The following is a 23616-nucleotide window of genomic DNA, read 5'->3' as shown; positions in this document are numbered from 1 at the left end:
TAAGAATTCTTAAAAAATTTAATTATGGGATTTTACAGGCCAAAGCCAGGATATGATTGGGAGGCACCCTTCAGGGGGGGACTTCGGATTAACTTCGACCACCTGGGGTTCTTTAAGGTCCACTTAAATCTAAGTACACGGGTGCTTTTGCATTTCACCGCCATCGAAATGCGGCTGCCGAAGCCGGGATTTGATCCCTCGGCCTCCTACTTAGCAAGGCAACACCAAAACCACTACGCAACCATGGTGGGTTTAAGAATTGCGGCTACTGCGAAAGAGTAACTGATGTTCAGCAGAGCTCGGAATGAGGCTGCTTTGATAAGTGCAAATTTATGGTAGCCCTGAAAGCGTTGGATTTCCCCTGGCAGAAATTTCCTAACATGAATAACTGAAGTTAATAGGCCTGTTCTAGGAAGAGCTGGGATGTCTGGACGTAAGCATCAGTCACCAAAAAATGCCAAATCATTCAATGCGGAGGTTGAAAATTGCATATGAAGGGCGCCTTGATGGCGTCCATCACTTTCTCTTTTAGAGTACATTCATTACACAGCTGAAGTTCCAGTACTCAGAAGCGTTATATCTTCTTGGCTGCTAGCCAAGATTTGTTGTGAGAAATCCTTTTTGAAGCTTTTAACTGCGCTCTACGTAAAATACCTTCTATAATAAAGTTCTTCTGACTTTTTACGTCTATCAATACAGCAATGTAACCCCTTCTGTCGTCATCAAACACTCAAGTTCGGGAGAATAACAAAGTTACTTCTTTTTGTTTCTTTTCATCTGGCAACGTTTACGTTAGTCGCAGTCTGTGTCTTTGTTTTATTTCGTTTCCTCGAGCTCTCTGATCGGGGTTTTAGACGGTAGAGTCGCATAATCCGTGACCATCAAAACAGTTCATTTTCCTTTTACACTTCTTTGAGTGGGGTCCTGCAATGCGTAGATGAGACAGCGTCCCGCACGACCCATCTTCGCCGCGTTTTCTTTTAAAGGTAGCGAAGTGGCGCATGCCTCTGTGTCATGTTACGATGACTCGCAGAAGCACCTCCTCATCATTTTTGTATGTCGATAAAGCGCTGGTGTGCTCACGGTACCGGCCTGTTGGTGCTTTTCTAGGTTTTCTTAGGTTGTGTTTCGATGTTTTGTTTGTAATAGTTTTGTTTCGATGCAGTATTTTCCATGCGGATAGCAAGTTGCTTGAGTCTGCAATCCATCTTATCCAGTACTACTTACGACAGCTACAAGCAAAACATTGGAGATTTGCTGACTACCAGCTGAATTCTTTTGGGGTAACAGGCATTGTTACAGAAGAGTTCTAGTATCGTAAAAGGAGGTCCACTCTGCACTTGCCGCACTTTACAGCGACTACGATTCTCTCGCCTGCTGAATTGCACCCGAGTAAACGTTGTTACCTCAGATTGCCAGCATTTTAAACTCGCTGACCATTTTTTGTGATAGAGCTCTATGAATAATTTCACGCAGTATTGCAAAATAGGTTGGAACACCAATGGCTAGACCCCTCAGTCCAAGGATGGTAGCTCCAGTTGTTGGAGCAGTCTTCATGCGTCGGTGTACGAAAGTATTTTGGGCAGTTGGGCAGGGAGTTCAGCTTTTTGATGTTTTTAGTTTCCCAAGAATTCAATTTTCTTTAACTATATAATTTGCTGAGCCATTGCTATGGCATCTCCGTTCTATGGTTCACTCACTCGCAATCCTTTAATTGCAGCTGTAGTTTATCCATTCAGCATTGGCCTCAACAAGCAATATTTTTCTAACGAGAACAGTTCTTCCTTTTGAAGCAATACCTGTCTATAAATTTGTTAAATGCTTGATATGTTGTCAGCTATGGAAAGAAGAATGATGGGTGTAACGTTAAGGGATAACAAAAGAGCAGATTAGGGTGAGGGAACAAACGCGAGTTAAGGACATCTTAGTTGAAATCAAGAAAAAGAAATGGGGGGCATGGGCTGGGCATGTAATGAGGAGGGAAGAGAACAGATGGTCTTTAAGGGTTACGGACTGGATTCCAAGGGAAGGGAAGCGTAGCAGGGGACGGCAGAAAGTTAGGTGGGCGGATGAGATTAAGAAGTTTGCAGAAACGACATGGCCACAATTAGTACATGACCGGGGTTGTTGGAGAAGTATGGGAGAGGCCTTTGCTCTGCAGTGGATGTAACCAGGCTGATGATGATGATGATGTTGTCAGCTCATCATTCAAGGTCTTCAGCCACAGCTTCGGTGCCTTCTTGCCGTGATATCGGACTTAATCAGATGAAGGGTGCGTTTCTGTGAGCCACTCGTCGTTGTGGTTCCCGTCATGGCGATGATTATTATTTACTGAAGGAGAAACACGGTGTCACTTGCTTTATCGCCATACAGTACAGCTTCGGCGTAATCCTCTTCGTAGGCATCCTCCTGCACATGTTCTTCTAATTTACCGTTGATAGTTTTTGCTGACAGAGTATTTGCATTTGATTTCTTGCAAAAGGTGTCAGACGGCCTTATCGGTGCAACAATTTTCTTGTTAAACGTAATGTTCCCCTACACCTACAAACCCGCGGGCCTAGGCGCAAGCGAAACCTATTCCATGTCCACAGTAGCCGAAATGTTTGCCCAGTGTTGCCGCCGTTCTTGAAGTCGCCGTAGCAGCGGTTACCATCGTAGATGCCAATGTTCTCCATTTTAATGATTGCACAGAAAGAGGAAAAGAAAGCACTGGAAGCTGCTGCCGGCTAAGCATGTCTTTTCAAGCTGCTCGCTGGTGCTTCTTTAGCGATCGACTTTGATGAACAGATTGTGGAGCCTCTCTGCGAGAACATTTGCTTTGCATTTTTAGAAGGACACGAGCTCATTGCAACATTTCCGCACAGTCACTCGGCCGCGTGTTGTGAGAGTCAGATGACATCCCACATTTGGAAAATATGTCATTACAGTCGGAAAGCTTATAATTTTCACCGCCACCTGGCTGGTAACGTAGTTTCTACACGTGGCTTTATGTGGCGTGTTCTTGAGATACTACCAGGCATTTCAAAGGCTTCAACACAAAAAAATACTCCTTTAAAGTTATAACACCTACTTTCAAGACCCACATCTGAAACCGAAAGAGCCTTCGAGTCATATAAACAAGTAAAAAAATTGGGACCGAACCATTCATATGGTGGCGGATTAGCCAGCGTGGCTGTCAATGGCGGACCGATCAACGATGGCCAAACTCGGAGTCTAGAAACATTCCCATTAATTTGGAATTCGCCCCGGTGAAACTCGAAGGATGTAGCGACTCACGCTTCTGCCATTTGGACGTTGACTCGAACGACCTAGCTTGACGCTTCGAGCGGCCTCCAGTGCATGATCTTCATCAGTAGCTTGCGATCGACGCCGACGATTAGATTATCGCATCTCTCCTCGCCGACGTTCTTCCGAGGCAAAGTCACTAATCACAGCCTCCGCTTTCGCACGGGCTCTTTGTAGTTTCTTATAGTCGCGTCTGTGCTGTCAATGCCTCTCCTCATACTCGGCTTGTTCTTCAGCCGCGCGCACAATGCATGATCTTACAATTTTTCCCGTTTTTGTTGGAGTTGCAACTGTGGCAATGGTCTACCTCTGCAATGCACAGTCCGCTTGTTACACAGCGTAGCGGTTACCACGGCACACATCCCTCGTGTTTTCCCGCCACGACTGCCGCACCCTTGTATTGACGGCAGACGACAGCAAACGCAGCCGGTAGCGAAGGCGGCCTCCCCACTCCGTAGGTGCGGCGCGCCGTGAAATCACGTGTCCTTTCTTCTCCACCGTACTATCGTTCGTACTCCGCTATTGGGTGAACGCGCTTTCTTTTTTTTTGTTCACTTTATGGACGTTAGCCAGCCCACATAGCCACCCTACGAGACCATACGTACGGCTCATTCACACAAGTCCTCCAGGTAGGGAGCTTCGCTGTACAAAAATCCAAAAGACTGGGAATGTTTTTCCTGTTGAAATAGCCTTCAACAGTGGCCCTACATATTTTTCTATCTTTTGCATCTAGCGGATCCTCTTTGATGTATGCATGCTCATTTATCCAAGCTATTATACTGGAAAGGCCTAGAAGTAAGGATAAGTGGCAAATATTTCAATAACATTTGATTTGCAGATGACATTGTCCTGTACAGCCACAGTCAGGACGAGTTACAACAAATGATTAATGAGCAAAACGTGAACAAGGTGAATGCAGGAGCCGGCTCCTGCATTCAGGCTCCTGCATGCAGGCCTGAATGCAGGCTCCTGCCTTCACCTTGTTCACGTTTTGCTCATCGTCTTGAATTTCCATCTGCCGCATTCCCCGTCTTTTCAACAAATGATTGAGGAACTTAACAGTGGGGTTGAAGATTAATATGCAGAATACAAATATAATGATCAATAGCCGGTCAAGAAAACAACAGTTCAGGATCGCCAGTCAGCCTCTAGAGTCTGTGAAGGAATACGTTTATCTAGGTCAATTATTCAGAGGGGACCCTACTTATGAGAAGGAAAGTTACGGAAGAATAAAAATGAGTTGGAACGCATTCGGCAGACAGGGGTTATTGGAGATCCCAGGGAGAGGCCTTCGTCCTGCAGTGGACATAAAATAGGCTGATGCTGATGATAATTTCATTGCCATGCTCCGGGCCAACGCTTTCCAAGTATTCTTTGGGGGATTATGAGTTTAGAGATTTGATGTTGTATAGCCCAAAAACGAAAATTTCAGAAATTATGAAGGACGACTGCTCACTCACATTCGAATATTTAAACTCACTCGATGTTTGACTTATCTTTCCTTTTTCTCATAACGTGCCCACAGTCATGGTGTACTCGTTGTTAGAGTCCATGACATCTAGGGTTGAGGTCTCCAAGAAATCGATCTGTTCCGAGGTTTCATACACGAGTCGCCCTGAAAGGAGCGCTGAAGTAGAGAAACAACCAAGCTAGGTCAGGCGTTCTTGGTAGCACCCGCTTCCTCATTCTTGACTGAAGCGTCATCACACAGTGGGTAAAAACACAATTTATGCACAACAAAAAAATGACAACCCCAATGTATGGCTGAACATCGTATACTTCTATTTCTCCCCTGCTAATTCATTGAGTATTAGGAGTATAGCAGTATCAGAATCAACTTAAGTATTTCAGACAGCTCTATTTACGTGCGATGTTTAGCATAACTTTTGTAATGCAATGTGTGCGACCACATGATCCTTATGAGCGCATTTATGACTCTATGACTGCGTCGGCAACTTTCTGCTGGTAGTCGCGAGGTCTCGACCACGCGTGCTCGATTTCACTCCCCAAAAACCATATAAGTCAAGAGATATGGAGAGGAGCACATACAAAAGCACCCGTGTACTTAGATATATCTAGGAGCGCGATTGAGATTCGCAGGTGATAGGAATAGTTAGATTACTGCCTCAGCTTCCTTCAAGGCACCGTGCTTCGCGTTAGAGTGATAAACTCGTAAATTATTGAAACATAAACATACCTTCGTGAACGACACACGTTAGGCGCATACATATGCACAATGATTCTTCCGCTACGTTTTGTATACCAGTACACTAGTATTGTTGACCTGCCTGTGCATCAGCGCCACTATGCTCTTCGTTGATTTGGTGGAGCTCGTTCATTCGACTGAAACAGCTCGAAAGCTTGGACGTCTATAGCAATAGTGCTGTATCTTGGAATGTCGACACCTAAGAAAAAAAGAGAACTTCGTATCGTGCCTACTCTGCGACTGGACGTGGAGTGATATAAGAGCCACCCCTGACAAGTGTGCGGTTAAATTAGAGGTGCGGCGGAAAATATCAGAATTTGAATTCCCTTTCTTCACGGCCACTTGAATGTTTCGAAGAACTTTTACGAGAGAAATACGTGGCCTATTAGGTTCAAACATTGGAAGAACAGGGTTTCTACTTTAAACAGCATGCTTCCGAAATTTTATAGCTTTAGGGTTGATGAAGCAGCCACGATGAACGATTTCTATGGTTTTCTTAAAATTTCACAGTGCTGAAAACTGTTAAAAGAGAATTGAACGGATAGCGTGACCATGAATAAGCGTAATAATTTGGCACATAGTTACACTGTTAATTTCTAAGGTTGCATATGAATGTCAATATTTATTTATTTACTTCATTTTTTTCTTTTCTATAGATTTCCCACCATGCGAACAACGGATAAATGAGTGTCATAATGGTACAATACCCAACTGTCTGGTTCAAAACAGGGTGGAGCATCATTTCGTATGTTGTAAGCATCTGCAACCCATTTACAGCTCCCTACGCGCATCGCAGTTGTATGGAATCTGCAGGATTTAGTGTGCAGGGAAAATAATCAATTTTATGATATAAGTTCGCCGTTGTTGCTTTATTAGGGGGTGTTAAGGAATTGAATATGCCTAAATACAACAGTTTAATTGCACTGTGTTTGCGAAGAAATTGCGGGGTAATAATTTTTACGATTTTCCGAATGAAGAAAGGTTCTGATAGCGTAATTCTAGTAATTCTGGAATATTCAAAGAGGCGGGTATTAGTTGCATTTACGAATTCTATTAGGTGAGTTTGCAAGCCGAATCAACTTTGTAAAAATTTTGAGTATGAGGTTTCTAGTATGCGCCATCAAACTCGCGGTAAAAATGCACTGTTGTTCCACATCTTAATTCAAACGCGCTTCAAAAGGTTGAAGCACGAAAGCGTAGAATGCCCACGTATTGCGTTGCACATTTAAGAATGAATATCAACTGATGTCCTCCAAAAAACTGATTATATTGGACACGCATTGCAGGCTCTTTTCGTAAATTGCAGTATGTTCCGCAAAGCCAATAATGATGAAGATGATTAGTGAATTTCTGGTAAATTTCTTATGTGTTTCAGTTTCTGGTGCAAGTTTCTATCCACTTGAATATTACAGATCAAAGACTGAAAAGCATGCTATCGGGCATAGGCCATTTTTTTAAATTCTGTAACGCCTAAACATGGTTATCCTTTGTACCATTCTGTTTTTCCATTGGCCTTAGAGTTAACTTTTAACCTTCCGTGATGGATTTGATATCTTTATTACCTGAGCATGCCGCGGAGGGGCCAGAAACGAATCTTCATGCTATATCGCTCAACCAACCCGGCAAGATATGGCTTTACAAACATAAGCCGAATAACCTGCTGTCATTGCCGCCGATTTTCTATCGTAACGTATTTAATAATGTACATTTAGAACAAACAGCGTGTCCTGTTTCAAAGAAGCTATTGTCCTAATTTGTTTACAGTAGATTAACTCATGAGTGTGGTAATACCTAGCGTGTGGCTCGTTTTGGGCAAAGCTGCGCAGTGGTAACACCAAAATTCGAATGATTCCGGAATTATTCCACAGCCTTTAAACACCAAGAGCACAATGGGAAGGCAATGACGGCACCAGCCTGGCAGACGGAATGAAAATGAAATGGGAGCTCCACATTCTGGAAGGGGCTTGGAACAGAGTGGGCCCATAGTTCCGCATCACGAAATATTGATTTAAGACGAGACTACAAAACCAGTAAATTTTACGTTAGACTAAACTAGACCTGGATAATTTATTACATTCAGGGATTTTATACGACACTTTCTGTATTTACCTATATGTGACTTCCTCGGCCGTGGTAGCTTTAAAGAATACGGTAGTCAACATTTAACACATCGATAATTGGGCTATTTGGTGTAGGTTCATTGTTATTCCTTTATGTACAGCATACACTAGCGGGGACAAGATGAAGGCTGGCTGGGAACGAAGACACAAATTTACCTAAAGCAATTGGCATCGTCAGCCATGCGAAGACGTAAATACACCTCGGTAAATCTAAACAATAACAAGAGCATAGCAATGGGAGTGAAAGCCACAAGGCTGAGTGCTGCGCAACTTGGCATATGATCCACTGAGACGAAAATCAGCATAGGACACGTTGGAGTGCACAGGAGAAATGTTGGGCTAACTGTTTCGACAAAGTTCTTAGTTCGGAACCCGACCTCGGTACAGCGCCCTTGCGTATGCCTTTCTTTCGCTGGTTCTCGTCGTTGTAGAAAAAGTTGCAGTTTCGCCCGAAAGGAGAAGCCTCCATCGCAATAGCAAATTATTAGTAGATATACAATGTACGGATAGTAGCTTTATCGGCCGTATAAGCTTGTAAACGTTCGTCCGCCATCTAAATTAACGATCATGGTGTCACGAAACTTGATAGTTTCGTCTTCTGAAAATTTTCGATTTTTGCCAATTTTTAATAAAAATTTGACGACCTAACTCGAGAATTCGAAACCAACAGTCACTAGATTTTAAGTTTTTCTTTTAAATGCAACAAACTTCGTCAAATTTGGTGCAGTGGTGGCCGAGAAAAACTAATTATGCTTTTACATGGAATTTAGATATGAGCACCCGAGCTAAAGCTTCCTCTTAAGCTTCGCCTTTAAGAGTGGAACGCGACAACATCAAAAGATCCTCGACTGCTTCCCACGCATACCGGCAACTGGAGCGTATGTAAACGTAACGTTTGTTGAGAAACGCTGGCCGCAAACGTTATGCGCGAAGGCGGGCTTTCTGGTAGAAACGCGGCCTCTTGCGTGGGCTGCGATGCGAAGGATGCGAGCGCCAGTTGGAGGTATTACAAGAAGCCAAAGGCGCCGCTCCGTGGCCGAGACACCCGCGCTCCGGCACGCGCAAATGGCGGACACCGCGGCTGGTATGTGAATGTTAGAAACGCTGGACTAGGGGTTTCTTTGAGTTCTGGCGTAACAGAATTATGATTTCTCGGATATTCAAATTACAATACGAGAGCTATCATGTCTGTTGGTTGTATGTACGTCATAGTTTGGGATTTTAAAGCGAAAGCTATACTGGCCGCGTACTTACGATTTCGCCGTGGTGGTGCTCCGAGGAGGCACATGACGTCACAACGCTCGCCTCGCCTCGTTATTTCTTTCTTTCTCTCGCTCCCTAGTCAGTACTGCGCATACGACCCTAGTAGCCCCGAGCCACAGGTGTTCCGCCGCTGCGCAGCGCCACGCCTTCCGCCGCCGCCGTTTGGTATGACGTCACACCGCATTCCTCGTCGTTGCGCTCGCCTCCGCTCGCTTCGCCAGCTGCGTCGCATGCCTGATAACATGTCGGAGGATTGAAAAGGAGAGCTGGTGTGCGCCACAACCACAGTCGAGGTGGCAGTATGGACGGCGACAATTCTGATAAGCAGGAGGAGGCCTGGAATCGACATCGGAACGAGATGAAGAGGAAACGAATCGCCCAGGAAACAGGTGAACAGCGCGCCGAACGACTGGCTAAACGCTGCAACATAGCTGAACAACCAGACTAACCTGGACTCGCAATCAAGATTAACCAAGGCTAACCATGCTATGCCTTTGCTTTCGCTACGTATATCCTGGCATAGCCGAGTTAAGCCACTGCCAATTTTTTCCACGCATTTTAGCTCGAGAGATTCAATTAGTTCAGAGAACTCCTTGCGTCACATGGAGGGCCCGGGTATGGGTGGTTCAAAAATCTGTTCACTGAAACGACGTCCGACGCCGACGCCGGATTTTCTGCGACACGAGCTCCTAACGCTGTCGCATTAAAAGGCAGCACCATGCCGTGAACGACATAACACTGAAACACACTACTGGAACACACTATTTATGGAACACACTACCTCCTGCTATTAGGCAATGTAAATCATTTCAATTGAAACGAGAACTAAAAGGCCACATTTTATCATCTGCAAGAACTTAAGTCTATCTTTATCCTTTTCTCTCTTCGAAATGTACGTTTTGTTACGCTACACAAATGAAAGTTCCGTTGGTTATGTCTCATTATTCATTTACTTTCATAATGGCGCTATAGTTCTGTAATTATTCTAATGTAATAATCATTATTATACTTTTTACTAGCATGTCTATAGCTACAGCAACAGCAACCTACAGCAATACTACGTTTCCTATTTTTTAGCATTTTACCTTATTTGCTGCAACTGTTTATGTATTTACTTATACGCTGTACAGGAGGTCCCATTACAGTCTTTGACCTCGGGACCTCCTCCTGTATAAATATTCCCTTGTACTTTATCTTGTCTATTAATAATAAAGACTCATTCATTCATTTACAAAGCTCTGGCATGTGTACAAACATCGTGTACATTACCTATACATTATCGACGAGAGAAAGATTGCCGATTTTTGTGCTAGTACTCGACACTAAAAGGAATTCGTCCACCGAACTAGCCTCAGAAGCCTTCTCACTGGATGCAGGCAGCCAACCCGAACACACAAAACAAGTGCGCAGTTACGCGCCGAAAAAGTACAAAAAACATCTGCTTTTGCAAGTTTTATAGGATACCATCATCTCTGCTAGCACAGCACACAACAATCACGGTAAAATATTCATGCGCAAACGCGCAACAATTTTTATGTCTCGCTTCGTGTAACTGACTGAGCGGCTTTCGAGCGAAAGACCAAACTGCCAGCGCGCTATGACAGAAAGAGCGAGCTGCGAGAAAGCCATGAGTAGGAGAAGCCGGGCGAGCAGGAATGTCGCTACCATTTAGTTTTATCCAGGGACCTTACAGTTGCTGGAGTAGAACACCGCCCCCCCCCCTCCATCTCCTCCCCCGGTGGCTTGCGCGCGACGGAAGAAGGAGTGCTTCCTCCCCGATTTTCCTTCCTATAGCGCGCGCGACGAAGGAAAATAGTGTTCAACCTCGCACGATTTCACTCGCGCAAGCAGCACATGGCGCGCGGGGACGACGTTATCGCCTTGGGCGTTCCATTGTCACAGGCATAAAACTATTTACACAGTGTATTTACAAGGTGTATATAAACAGCAGCCGAGGATCCCGAGAGGCTGTTGCCACTTCGTCGTTTTCACCGTCGACGACCTTGTTCTCTTTTCCCACCGTGACACGACCCCCGGAAAAAAAGCACCGTCCCGATGCTTCAGATGGGGCCGTCGGTAAGGGCACAGTAGGGCTTAAGCCGGGAGACATGTACGACGTCAGGTGATGTGGAACCAGGTGGCATGACGGAGGTCTCGGGGATTATCTCGTAAGTGACATTGGTCACTTGACGTAGAACACGGTAAGGGCCTTTGTAGCACGGAAGGAATTTCTCGGAGAGCCCCACTCGGCGGCAAGGGGACAAAGGTAGCACAAGAGAGCCTGGTGAAAAATATGTGTCCTAATGGCGACGATTGTAAGCGCACTGTTGAGATTCCTGCGATGCCAACAGTACGGGCAAGCTGACGCGCATGTTCAGCGTGGGCGATGGCGACGCGGGCATACTCGGTCCTCGAATCCTGTATCAAGGGGAGCTAAGGGTCCAATTTTGTACAGAGTCACGACCGAAGAATAAGTAGAAAGGGGAATACCCAGCAGTATCGTGGCGTGATGTTATATAGGCGAACGAGACATAAGGGAGCGCCACATCCCAGTCCTTGTGGTCGGGTGAAACGTATTTCGATAACATGTCAGTAATGGTCCGATTAAGTCGCTCAGTAAGGCCGCTAACTGGGGATGATAGGTGGTAACCAGATTGTGCTTGGTAGAACATGAGCGTAGGATATCGGCGATGTCCTGGGAGAGGAAAGTGCGGGCGCGGTCAGTAAGGAGCTGTCGCGCGTCGCCAGGAACTAAAATCATATCCCGGAGCAGGAAATCTGTGACGTTGGTTGCGCAGCTCGTGGGTAGTGCCCGAGTGATTGCATAGCGCGTCGCGTAATCAGTAGCGAAAGCGATCCCCATGTTGCCTGAGCTGGACTCGGGGAAAGGGCCATGGACATCCAAACCTACGCGAAAGAATGGCTCAGGTGGAATGTCCATCGACTGTAAGTACCCGCAGGAAGCGTCGCTGGCTTTTTACGATGTTGACAGGGCTTGCAAGCAGCTACATAGCGCCGTAAGGAGCGCGCGAGGCCGGGCCAGTAGAAACAGCGGCGCACGCGGTCGTAAGTGCCAGCAAACCTAAGGTGTCCGGCAGTTGGGATGTCGTGAAGCTCCTGAAGCACGGTAGAGCGGTGGTGTTGAGAGACGACAAGGAGAAGGGCAGGACCGTCCGGATGAAAACTGCGTCGGTACAATATACCGTCGTTGAGACCGAACCACCGTAGCGACGGATCCGTAGGAGCAGATTCCATTCGGTCAATGAGGGCCCTCAAAGTAGCGTCATGGCGTTGCTCGTTGGCCATGTCCAAAAGCTGAGAAATGGAAAGAACACTTGCGGAAGCGTCCATGTCGGCGTTAGCTGGCGTGTGTACAGGGTGACGAGACAAGCAGTTGGCGTCCTTGTGTAGAAGACCAGACATATACACCACCGAATAGGAATACTCTTGTAGCCGCAAAGCCCATCGTCCAAGCCTCCAACAGCGGGCGTGGTGGTCCGTTAAAATAGAAAAGGGCCTGCCGTGTAAATAGGGGCGAAATTTCGCCCCTGCCCAGACAACTGCCAAACATTCGCGCTCGGTAATAGAGTAATTTCTCACCGCAAGTGAAAAGAGACGGCTAGCGTACGCGATGACACGTTCATGGCCGTGTTGTACTTGTGCCAAGATGGCACCGATTCAGTAGCCACTGGCATTGGTGCGCACCTCTGCAGGGGCTAAAGTAGCGAAGTGTCCTAGAATCTGTGGGGTGTTGAGCATGGCGGTAAGGCGAGAAAAGGCGGTGGCCTGAGAGAATCCCCATGAAAACGGCCCACTTTTCTTCCGCAGATCTGTGAGAGGGCGTGCGATGGTGGCAAAATTTTTAACAAAGCGGTGGAAGTAAGAGCAAAGGCCCACGAATCTCCGGACATCTCTTGCGGACCATGGAACAGGGAACTCTTTCACGGCGCGAATTTTCTCTGGGTCCGGTCGGATGCCAGTCGCATTGACGACATGTCCAAGTACAGTAATCTCAAAATAGTCGAAGTTACATTTTTTCGAGTTGAGCTGTAGACCGGTCTTGCGAAAGACGGCCAGTACGGCTGACAGGTGCTCAATGTGTGTGAACTTGTGGAAATGAAATGGGAGTACGATATTTCAGAATTGAGTTGGAATGAAATAGGTAGTAGTCCGGGAGCTGATATTGCTGATGCTAATTTCTATATTGCACATTGCTGAATTGCTCATGCAGGCCACAAGCACTCATGTTGCATACGGATGCACCCTGCCTGAGTTCACCGTGACTTTAAAGCGCGCCATATTTTTTTCTGGCAGACTGCCGAACATTCAGAAGGCGCGATAGCAGGCAGTCTGAGAGGAGCGCTGGAAGATTCCCTCTTCCACAATGCCAGTAAATATGAAACAACAACAAAAGGCAGCACACTTCTGTGATTCCTTCATCTCTGAGCTCATTTGCTGCGAGAGCAGCAATGTTTATAAAGACTACCATCTTAACCTTGCTTGCACATTTTTAACCGCGGGGCTATTATAAGTCGAGCCTTCGCCGTCCGGCGTCCAGTGTCACGCAGGAGGGCAAGTTAATGGCACAAAACCACTATGAGAGATAGGCCATAGAAGGGGGAAGGAGAGGGGTATAGGAGCCGATGTTTCGCTGCCGCGCGCCCTTTCACCTGTTGAATTGTGTTCGGCGCGAGCGGCAGTGGCAGCTCGCACGAAAGCGGAAGCCGACGTCGCGCAAACCACGAGCTTCGAAAGCGAGAAGTGCAAGCAAAGCGCCAGTGGAGTGGTGCCGCTACCGCTGAGGATCGAGAACGGGAAGCGCCAGCGAAGCGCAGGTGGAGGCAAGCCAATCCCCACTTTCAAGAGAAGGCAATCCAATCGAAGCGCCAGCAGAGACAAGCTAACCCCCTATGTCGAGAGTGGGAGGCCGAGCAGAGACGACGATGCAGGAAGATTCCTTCCGCGGAGGGTGCCGATTGACGGTTCAAGAGAGAATTCCTCGACCGGGAGTGCGGCACAGCTTCAAGCTGTGAGACGGACTGTTGTTTGATCATAACCTCACGCAGCTGAAGAGTGTGCACGATTCGGAACCGAAGGTCAAATCTACCAAAACGATGACAACGAGACAGAAGACTTTCATGAAAATCGCGCTTAACAGGAGTTCAAACTTCAGAAACCAGCACCAGCTTCGCTGTTTTGACCGCTTTTACTCCCTGAAACTGGCTTTACTATTTTCCTCTAATAATCGCGCTCATCTACTACGCGGGGCAAGGGAAGAGGATTTTATGCTTTTCTTTCATCGAATGATTATTCATTAGAGAGATTGCAGGCAAGGACGCTATCCTAAATAATAAGAGGCCACAAAGCACAAAAAAATAGTACGGAATATTTTTCTTACGTTACTAAGACTTCAAAATATGTTGTTTGTTGTTACTCAATATTCTAGCGTAAGTAGTAAATTATTACAGAGTAAGCATTTCACCTACTGCAATTGGAGGAATGGAAAGTACCAGCTCAGCCACTGCAGGAGTTGGAATGGTCCAACTGTCACCATTCTGAGGAGCTAAAAGAAGGGAAATTACGTGTACCTTCACTCTCTGGATTGGAGTGAGATTGGTATTTAGGGCGCTGCTCTGCAAATCTGGTTCTTCGACCATGCAACTATACGCAAGAACGTCAATAATTCTCGTTAGACACTTTTTGTACGATAACACTACGCAAATTAGGGGGCAGAAATAAAAAACTTAAGGCGCAGTCTGCTCATAAGTGTCAGTAGGAAGTCTTAAGTTCCTAAGTCTCCAACATTCACCGGTAAATTAAGCGTTTTTCTCAATCACGAGTGTTACTATTGTGCGCTAAATCTCAACACCCTTCGCGAGACACGTACACGGAAGTAACAGGGAATTCAAAGGCGTCTTAGAAAAAATTTTAAAGCTGTCTAGGAGCTGATCATGGAGTCAACTTCATTTAACTCCGGCATGTAGTGTGCTCATTCTGCAGTCCGCTAATACCATAGAGCGATATTAACATCATAGAAATGTCATGATTCATCAGGCATGGTCCTAAACCCAAGCTTACCTAATTGCTATACAGTTAAATTGCTCACAATAAACAAATTGTGACGGCATCGAATTCTCAGCCATTCGAAGACGTAAATTGAACTCGGTGACTCCAAACTGCAACAGGCACATATGAATGCGAGTGCAAGCTGCAAGCTTGCTAAGTGCTAGGCGCGTTGGTACATAATCAAGGTGAGACAAAAACCAACAAACGAAACGCCGGATTGCACAAAAATATAGTAGACTAACAACTGTTCTGAAAAGGTTGTTCAGCATTCGTCCTGCGTACTCCTTGTTTGTTGTATATGCCTTTATTTCACTTGTTTTCGTCCTGATTAAAAGTGCGAAATGCTAAATGCAAACAAAAGAGCAGTATATGTGTTGCTAGCTTCAGTTAGACTTACTTTTCTCGTGTAACGTAACGTGCAATTTTATGAAGAGCTACCGACGTCCCGTGATGCACTGTGCAACTTCATGTAGCCTCCTCCCCGGTGCTAATGCCGAGCTGATGCCTATTAATCCTGACAAATAAATGTGTTTGTTCACCTACCGATAACATCTCTTCTTCTGTAATGAAACGGGGTCACCGCAGAAAACACTGGCGACTAAAGCTTCACCCACAGCAGCTGAGGCTATGCACGGCTCCAGCTTTGACGTAACAAGTAGAAGGGGAAGCTACCACATTCGAGTTGACTCAGGATACGCGTGCACAATGATTAGCAACAAGACATTAAGCACTGTATGGTCGAACAATCCTCCTAAACTGCACCAGAATGACACGCACCTATACACCTGATAGGGTTGAGTGTTCCAAGTATTTCGGATAGGGAAGATGAATGGCACACACAAGCACAGAACCTTCCCTTTCCTAATTTTAGTATACCACGGTTCTTGCTGCAGTGTGCTTGACCGCAGTAATATCAACTGTCTGAAAACTCATACATATGGCATCAATCAGGCCACTGAGATCTGGACACTTCAGAGAGCCTACAAAAGTACCAGTGTATGTTTGTTCAGTACTCCAGTGAATCTTCTGTAGACCAATGAAGTCATGCCAAAGTTTATGAAGGCAACGCCTGTTGCTCTCGCACTTCATTTTGTTTTTCAAGCAGAAAATTGATTGTTTCCGAAAACAAAGCAGGCTGGAAAAAGCACCACCTCCCTCAATAGTTTCTTCGTTATTTTGGTACTCAAACCTGTCTTTCTTTTGGTACTCGAGAAAGACGGTGATCTACGCCTATACAGTGACTATCAGATAAATTTTAATTAAGCTACGAAGAAAGCTACTTACTGTCTTCCAACAACACAGGAAGCTTTAGTTTACCTGTGAGGTGGCGTGAAGCTCAGTACCTTACAACTAGCGCAAGCATATCAATAGCTTTGGATGAGGGAGCAGCTACGTCAGAAGTGCTTATAGTCAATACAGTAAACGCACTATAAATAATTAAAACGCTTCTCTTTGGTATGGCTGCAACTCCAACCACGTGCCAAGGTTCACAGAGACAAGGCTCAGTTGTCTACGTGGTGTGTGTGCTTATCTAGAGGAAAGTCTCATCAGTGGAGTCACACAAGGGCAGCATTCATACCGACTGTTTGCGGCCTGCAGTCGTGCAGTGACTTCACAGCGCCAATTTTCAACTAAGGAAATCCAAGTGTCACTTCGTCATCTCCGATGGTCAAATTCTGGGACGAAACATTCATGCCAAAGAAATACATACAACAGATGAGTACATCCGCGCTATTTTCAACGCTCCTCCACCGACAAGTAAGCATACTCCGCAGTTGGCCTTTCATGACCATTTTACAGACGAAAGATCCTTGGTCATATACACGCTCTAGGAGTTGCTTTAAAACGGTGCTTCATGGAACTGCAATGAGCCACACCAAAAGGCCTCTGAGTATCTCAAGGCGCTCGTCTTTAAACTATGAGGAGCAGCTTTTACTATGAAGGTCAACCCACTCGCCCTGCTTTACACTATGTTGCTGCCGTTACAAGAACTGTCTAGGCACGCTACGATCAGTACATGGAACTTCTGATTTCGTGCGATGTGTCACCTTACGGCGTTCGCACTGTTCTGGCACTTAGAGACAGTTTAGGATGGGAAGCACCAACAGAGTGGCCTTCACGCATGCTGGGCCCAGCAGAGCAAAACTATGCTTAACAAAACCGGGAAAGACTTGCCGTGGTGCTTGCGGCCATCTACTTCCACAATTGCATCACCTGCTATAAGGTGCCCTTTGTGACTTATCGTCCATCCTTGTTAGATATTATGGGACTGAGCAAGCTTGTGTCAAAGGTTCCCTCTCCCCACATGACTTGGCGGTGTTTGAAACTAGCAGCTTATCACAATGATCCGCAGAACAAAACCGAAAAGTTGCACCATAATCAGCAGATTGCTAGTTGTCACATTCATTGACAAACCTTATACATTCGGAGACTTTCTCATTTTCGAGGCTCTACCATGCCCTCTTCTTACAGCAGTAGTTGCGTCTTTAACAAACGAAGACGCTATTCTCATGAAATATTACAGGGCTGTATAAGAGGGCATTGTACAGTAGCAAAAGATTAATACTTGAACACTGAAGAGCCATAGAGTTCACAATGCACAGCGCATACGTGTATTATATATATATATATATATATATATATATATATATATATATATATATATATATATATATATATATATATATACTTTGCACATTGCACATTGTCACTGCCGCGTTTCAATGGGGCTGTCAATGAAGCAGCAGCATTATCAGCACCGCAATATATCGTGTGTAGCGCTTATACGTGCGCCCTTTGCATTGCAGGTGCATATTATTACACCATGTGGCACGCAATGTAGCGGCTGCACCAGTACCGGTGCCACCTCGATAGAGGAGCCTTGAGGAAGAAAAAGATTATGGAAGTGTATAAATATTGATGTGATGAAAAATATGTACGACATACCTGATTAATTCAAGCAAGCTAGTTGACTGTTTTTCACACTCCGTTTCAAAGGCAACGCCAATAAAACACCAGCATTATCATAACCGTGTTATTGTGTCATTTGACTTGCGCGCCACGTAGCGTCGATAAGTACAAACTTCTCATTGCAGTTCCGTTATATTCCACATGGTGTCCCGACATGTAGCAGTTGCATGTACCAGTTGCATGCTGCATGCAGCTGACCCTGGATGTAGCAAGCTAGGTGACTATTTGTCACCATCCCGTTTCGAAGGGAATACCTTCATTATTATCGCCATCATCAACAGCAACGCACCGTGCCACGTCTCAGGGGAGGTGACATGTGCGCCCCGTAGTCTGCATACCTGCGTTTATTCTTCGGTACACGTTATGACGCCTCCTCCCGAGAGACGAGCCTGAATAAGCGATTCGTAGAGCTACTCGCGTGACCGCCACCAGGCAGCATTGGGTCCAGCAGACCGCTGGCCGTCACTTCATGAAAATCGTGCTACACCTTCAGAACGCCGTCACAGCTTGACGCCAGATATCAGCAGATCCGTGGGTGTGCAGAATCGTAAGTGGGCTGTAGGGGCGGCAACCGAGGAGAAGCGCCTTTAATTTAGCCATTCTTTTTCGTTATTTCTTCAGCCGTAGCTTCTTGAAGAAAGGTTAAACGGGGGGCTAAATAGACAAATGTCCAGAAGGTCGTCTCATTTCCCTCAAGTTATTGTCCCATCTTCCGTTTACTACCATAATTGTTGTGTCGTCCCTTCAGTAGACGAGATGGTGTGGTGAACCGCCGATCATCCAGGAAGGGAAGGCGTGGATTATATCTGAGCTTGTACCTGAAATTATACCTGAGAAGTAAAAGGTGAGGCATCGAAGATTACATAAGGCCGATACGAGATCAAAGCTTGTTGTTTCCAGGGAATATCGCCGAACTCGTAAGCGCTGTACAAACTAAGCGCTATTTTGTGCCCTTATGTGCCATACTCGTCAAACAACGTGGCTTTTTAATGCTCACATTCAATTTTCATACACACGAAGGTCTTCTGCAAACTTTTGTGCATTGGCATTGCTTAACCATATCTTTTGCATTGTCTTTTACTACGAAAATGCCCTCGGTCTCGCACCTACACCTGCGTTAGGAACGCAACCTACTCCATATAGCCTTTGACACAGTGTCTTTCATATTGAGATATCCCACTCTGTGCAATATCGATCACCTGGCCATGAAATCCAAAAAAACTACTTCTTAACTCATTTACCTTCCAACTTTCATCGTTTTTCTGTTTTTAGCCCCGGCGAGACAACCATGTTTCGTACCATGGTCTAGACATTGTGAAAATTCCACTGATATGTGTTGCACTCACCATCCAACTCACTGTGAGTGCCATTGTGGTAAGTCCTACTTTGCCCACAAAAGTTACACTTATTCAGGAAAAATGGGGGGAATGCGGGACACTGTCATAAAAGCGAATTTTTCGTAATGTGGTTCAACCTAGTTATTTCCAGACGGGCTCAATTTGAAAAAAAAATGACCCCTTGTGGACGTCAATAGATTCACAGAAACCAGTGGGAGGTACTGCAGGCGTCTTCAGGCGCTGACAAAGACCGCAAGCAGCGACAAAACGGCCCACAGAGTGATAAATTCCACACCAGAAGAAGCGATGTCTGACGCAGTTGTATGCACGACTCAGGACACTCAGGTGTCTAGCGATCGTAGCGTCATGCAGCTTCTGAACCATGGCGAGTCCGAAGGACCTTGGAACGACTAGCAGGGTCTCGGGACCATCAGGGTGAACGCTACGACAATATAAAGCCCCATCATGTAGTTTCAACATCCGGTTGATTCACAGGATGGCGGGGCAGGCAGTCAGCGTCGTAATGCAGACGTCTCGATTTATACACTATGGGGAATGTATATTCTTGCAGGCGTAATGCCCAACGAGCGAGGCGTCCTGTTGTGTCCTTGAAAAGGGGGAGCCGACAAATTGCGCGGTGAACAGTTACAACGCAGAAACTGCAACCGAACAGGCATGGTCGAAATATCGCGACTCCCCAAACGAGCGTTAGGCATTCACACTCAATGATTGAGCAATTTCGTTCGTCTGCCAAAAGAAGGCGGCTGGCATAAGCGATGACGCAGTCTACACCCCGTTGATGCTGGCCGAGGATGGCGCCGATGCTATCTCGCGTTGGTGCGGACTTCAGTGGGAGCCGAGGGTTCAAAATGAGACAGAATCGGCGAAGTTGTTAGCCGCTCAATAAGGGTAGAAAAGGCTTGAGCTTGCTGTGGTCCCCAAGAAAAAGGCTCCTCTTTCTTGAGAAGGTCGGTGACCAGACGAGCGATATCGGCAAACCTTTTAACAGAGCGACAGAAATACGAGCACGATCCCATTAGACTTGGCCATCTTTTGCTGAACGCGGAAATGAAAAAATGCGCACAGCGCGAGCTTTCTCCAGGTCAGTATGTACTCCCGGTGCGTTTACGAGATGTCCGAGCACAGTTCGCAGTAGCCAAAACGGCAGTTGGATTAGTTCAGCTGAAGGCTTAACTAATCCATTTTGGCTAATATCCGCGAAAGGCAGAGAGGACGGTAGCGAGGCGCTGAAAGGGACTCTTAAATGTCGTGGAAAATGCAATCAGATCATCAAGCTAACAAAGGCGTTTTGACTCCCCCCCCCCCTTTAAGCCGCTCAGAACATAGTCCATCATGCGCTAAAATGTGGCTTGGGCATTGCTACACTCAAAGAGCATAACTATGAATTGGTAAAAACCGTATGTGGTGATGAAGACGGTATTCTTTTGGTCAATATCATCTACGTCAGTCTCCCAATAGCCCGAATGAAGGTAAATTGACGCAACATTTTCTGATTCGTGAAGACATTCTAGTACATCATCCATGCGAGTCTGTGGGCACATATTTTTTATCTTCTTAAGGCGACGGTAGCCAACGCAGAAGATCAAGAGGGGTTCTTTTTCTTTATCAACATAACCTTGGAGCTAACTTAAACAAGTTAATTGTTTATGTGAGTTTTTCTGTATTCATTTTGTACTGTATGCGACTTGTAAGTCCTCAAACTCGTTCATTTTTGTTAACGTTTCACAAATACTTTTTGCACTTGTGACACTATCACAGAGCATTATCACTTCGTTTTGCAGAGTTCAGGCACAGAGTGCCACTTCGAAGTCCGCCGCCACAACGTCTGCGCAAGAAGCGGATGCCAGGAAGATCCTAAACTTCTGAACTGCTCTTTAGCAATGCCCAGATCACATCGTGTACTGGTGTTCAAGAATACATTACCGTATGTTGCAACAGGAATAAAGGGCGCTCATACTAGCGTCCTAATAATTTTAAATCTTGTAGGTCTTCCGAAAAATGGCAATAGGGACCTCCTAACTACGTGCATTGTAATGCAAAGGAGGCTCCTGTCTCCAAGGGTACAAGATCGATGTGTCTCGTTGCGTCTATAACGTCATGCCGCCCAGTGAAGCTTTATACAGAGGCGCCGGAAAATTGCAATCGCAGTCTGAGGCTACATGATTTTGTTTTGGATGCGGGGAAACGCGCTGCTGAAGCAAAAACAAGCAAAGTATGCATCCAGATGTTTTGTCGCTATACAGACACTATTCGCAACTAAAACAGACTTCAGGGGCTGCGGTGAAGTCCAATGGGCAGCATGACGAATCCAATGAGGTCCCTGTTTCAGCTAGCTTTGATCATTTCCTTGCCGTGTGACGTCGATCTGCGTTGTTTTCTGGAAGGATAGCGTGTACTGGACGCCGAGCACATAATTTTTGACAATACAAAAGGTGCACTTGGCAATGATGCTGATGTGGTTGCGCTGCTGTACAAACCTCCTGCGCAACAGTATACTAGCACGAGACTCTTGTGCAAACAACCGATGTATTCTGGGCCCATTAGTCGTGGAGGCGAAGTGCCCCAGCACTTCGCCTCCGACGAGCACGAGAGTGGATGTGGGAAGACGGCTGTGCTTTACAGCTTTAAAACCGCACCTCGGGATAATGCAACTGTTTCTGTTCCTTTTCCAAAACTGTTTTATCGAATTCTATTTCTATAGAAATAGAATCGCAGAAAAGAATCGGTTACGATACGCCGACCCAGCTCACATCTTTTCGAACATAAAAGCCGGTAATAAACAAGATATAACTCCAAACCATGCTCGCAATAAGGAATATAAAAGCGAGTTTTACTCGTTGTCACGAGATCTAGCTTAGGCTGCGTGACGAGGCTGTGACGAGGCTGTGACGAAGCTTCTGCACTACTTTTGCTTTCGGAAAGTTTGTTATCAATTTTAGATTCCTGATACGCACATGGTGACTGCTACTTCGCTTAGCAATGACTAATTGTGGTAGGTTACTCACCGTTTCTCCCGAATAGAGCAGAAATTAAAAAAGTGAAAAGCGATGGAACTGCTTGCAGTAAAAACACACCATTACACAGCAGATGCAGGTTTGACTCATAGTGCATGGCTTGATCTCAAGTAATTTCTGGCCGGCCATCCTGCGCCACCTCTTCCGGCTGCTTTGTAAACCAGAGAAAGGGAAAATTTGCTTCTGTGCAAACTAATCATCGAATGATTATTCATTAGAGAGATTGCAGGCAAGGACGGTATCCTAAATAATAAGAGGCCACAAAGCACAAAAAATAGTACGGAATATTTTTCTTACGTTACTAAGACTTCAAAATATGTTGTTTGTTGTTACTCAATATTCTAGCGTAAGTAGTAAATTATTACAGAGTAAGCATTTCACCTACTGCAATTGGAGGAATGGAAAATACCAGCTCAGCCACTGCAGGAGTTGGAATGGTCCAACTGTCACCATTCTGAGGAGCTAAAAGAAGGGAAATTACGCGTACCTTCACTCTCTGGATTGAAGTGAGATTGGGATTTAGGGCCCTGCTCTGCAAATCTGGTTCTTTGACCATGCAACTATACGCAAGAACGTCAATAATTCTCGTTAGACACTTTTTGTACGATAACACTACGCAAATTAGGGGGCAGAAATAAAAAAATTAAGGCACAGTCTGCTCATAAGTGCCAGTAGGAAGCCTTAAGTTCCTAAGTCTCCAACATTCACCGGTAAATTAAGCGCTTTTCTCAATCACGAGTGTTACTATTGTGCGCTGAATCTCAACACCCTTCACGAGACACATACACGGAAATAACAGGGAATTCAAAGGCATCTTAGAAAAAATTTTAAACCTCTCTATGAGCTGATCATAGAGTCAACTTCATTTAACTCCGGCATGTAGTGTGCTCATTCTGCAGTCCGTTAATACCATAGAGCGATATTAACATCATAGAAATGTCATGTTTCATCAGGCATGGTCCTAAACCCAGGCTTACTTAATTGCTATACAGTTGAATTGCTCACAATAAACACATTGTGACGGCATCGAATTCTCAGCCATTTGAAGACGTAAATTGAACTCGGTGACTCCAAACCGCAACAGGCACATATGAATGCGAGTGCAAGCTGCAAGCTTGCTAAGTGCTAGGCGAGTTAGGCGAGTAAGTGCTAGGCGAGTACTTACCTCTTGCATGAATCTTAGTCAATTTTTTATGCCATGCATACTTGAAGCGTACTGCATCTTAACTGGCCAAAACTACTTTTGCCACTGAACTGCTGCCTTCCGTCAGACGCTAATATTATATGACATTGCTGCGATATTTACTCACTTTCAAATGAATGACTGTATTCAA

At 45.5% G+C, this 23616-nt stretch overlaps 1 long non-coding RNA gene across 1 annotated transcript in view; it reads left to right on the top strand.

The window, feature by feature from the left end:
* Window positions 1-22876, top strand: part of LOC142579684 (uncharacterized) — a 28424-nt gene extending 5548 nt beyond the window's left edge. The window contains exons 3-5 of the long non-coding RNA XR_012827432.1: window positions 6148-6243; window positions 19183-19284; window positions 21050-22876. This is a non-coding gene — a long non-coding RNA (uncharacterized LOC142579684). The remainder of the gene's footprint in view (window positions 1-6147; window positions 6244-19182; window positions 19285-21049) is intronic.
* The last annotated feature ends 740 nt before the right edge of the window (window positions 22877-23616 follow it).

This window comes from Dermacentor variabilis, chromosome 4, assembly GCF_050947875.1.
Source record: "Dermacentor variabilis isolate Ectoservices chromosome 4, ASM5094787v1, whole genome shotgun sequence".
In the NCBI taxonomy this organism is placed as follows: domain Eukaryota; kingdom Metazoa; phylum Arthropoda; class Arachnida; order Ixodida; family Ixodidae; genus Dermacentor; species Dermacentor variabilis.
The sequence above is the reverse complement of the archived record's forward strand: the minus strand, read 5'-3'. Positions and strand labels throughout refer to the sequence as shown.